This window comes from Pteropus vampyrus, unplaced genomic scaffold (genome assembly GCF_000151845.1).
Source record: "Pteropus vampyrus isolate Shadow unplaced genomic scaffold, Pvam_2.0 Scaffold106, whole genome shotgun sequence".
Lineage (NCBI taxonomy): Eukaryota > Metazoa > Chordata > Mammalia > Chiroptera > Pteropodidae > Pteropus > Pteropus vampyrus.
In genome coordinates, this window is record NW_011888887.1 from 6396822 (window position 1) to 6399095 (window position 2274).

The following is a 2274-nucleotide window of genomic DNA, read 5'->3' on the forward strand; positions in this document are numbered from 1 at the left end:
CTGAGCCCAGCCAACTCCCAGAGATATGATGATAATGAAAGGATTACTGCTGTTTTAAGCCACTTAGTTTTGAGGTGCTGGAACTAGAACATGTCTATATATCTTGGGACTGTCTGCCAGGTCATAAGGAAGATTCTCTGCCCTCTTCTATCTCTCCACCTCATTCATTATTCCTACTTTACTTCTTTTTAATTCTGTAAGTTCTCAGTATTTCAGGGCACTTATTTAGTCAAACAATGAATAAGATGTCATCTTAGAAGAACTTTGTCAAGCAAATCTATATCCAAGATTTGCTTAATAGATGCTATTAGCAACACAAATATTTCTCTCCACAATGGAAGAAGGACCAGTGCCCAAGTTTCTAAAAATAAATAAATAAATAAATGTTTAAAGTCTTTATTTTTCTGTTGTTGTGTTTTTTATATAGAATAAAACTTTTATTATTATCTGATAAGACAGCCAGACAGGGGTTGCTTTCCCACAAAGCCTCCTAGAGCATTGAGGGCTTGGAGTGGGAGAGAAAGAAAAAAGCATTCTTCTAAATACCACATTCATGAAAGGTCTGGAAACCCAAAGGATTTTTCAGGATTTGAGTAGGTCTTTTCATAACCATACTCCATATAGACAAAAAGAGGGTGTAAACTTCAACCAGTCATATCTCAAAGCATATATCTCTTGAGAGAATACGTGCATGACAGCTCTGAAGGTTTAAATTTAAACCATCTTGAAGTAAATCTGAACACACAAAAAGTGGATCTTGACAAATTTCCTAAACAACATTTGCTCATGCTCTGGTAACTCAGAAATGGCTGAACAGATAGATTCAACCTTCCAGAAAAGAATGTGCTTCTTAGCTGATATGAAGCATATGAAATTTCAGCTGAAAAGGTTACTGAAAGAGGGAGAAATTTGTAAGACATTGAAAATAGAGATGCTATATAAACATAAAGATGATAAATGTAAAGTAGGAGCTTGGAATGAGAACAATACCCATGGCCATAAATCTAACCATACTGGTTACGTCATAATTACAAAGGTTCTATATGTTAATCTTAGATAAGAGCATAGCTCGACATTGTTATCCTTATCTTTTTTCTTCTCAAATTTCTCTTCATTATCATAGCACTTCATATTTATGTAATACATTTCAAAATATACTGTGTACATTACAAGATATACTGTTCAATATGTCTAAAGTTACCGACTAAAAAAAATAAATCAACAATAACATTGTGCAAACCTGATTATCTGGTGCTTGCCACTGCTTTTGTGTTTACTTGAATTAGGATTACGTGCTAGAATTGGAGTAAGGACCCTTCTGGTGCCCTCTGCCCACTTTTCTCTCTCTCTCTTAGGTGTTTTTAAGAGCTCAGCTCAACTCCCATATCACTCAAGAAGCCTTTCTTCACTTCCCCAGGTCACACTGATCTTTGAGAACTCTCAGTTTGAAGCATACATTTTGAGAGTAGAATTATATAATTTAATGGTGATTTGCCTCCCCGCTCCCACTCTCCCCCAGCCCCACTAATTTAATATTAAATGAGGTTGTAAATTCCTGAGAGAAAATAGTGAAGTAATGTTGAGGAAGCTGACTCACTTTTATGGAGCCCTTATCTCAAATCAGTATATACTTATTTAAATGTTTAAATATTTTACCTTACTAAAGCTATCTAGTGAGAAAGGTATATATCAACCCTATTTATGGGATGGAAGGTGGTGAGTGAGGGGAATTAAATCCAAAAAATTTAGAATAATGCACCTAGCTGGAATTAAACTAGTACTGACCTCTCAAGGCTGTGTTCTTCATATTTACTTCATATTGTCTTAATATCCTGACCAGTGCTATTTGTGTTAGGCATTATACTTTTTGAGAAACACTGAAAAGGAGTAACAATAATAAATCTTATATTGATGATGTATTTATTACTTATATATATTTATAGTCATAAGAAGTCATCATGAACTTATATAATCTGTCCAGTTTGGGTTCTCTGGGAAGCAGACTCCAAGACAGAGATTCACATGCAAAGAAAGTGGCCTTGGTACCCAACATGTGGGGGAGAGAGGTTCAAGAAGCAGGAAGGGCAGAGAGAGATTCATACTGTTGCATATGCCTCAGAGCACTCTCATCTGGCCTCACAGAAGCTCTGGAGCTAAAGTGGCCTGTATTAATTCCCTATTACTGTTGGAACAAATTACTACAAACTTAGTGGCTTAAAACAACTCAAATTTACCATCTTACCGTTCTGGAGGTCAGAAATCAGAAATAAGTCT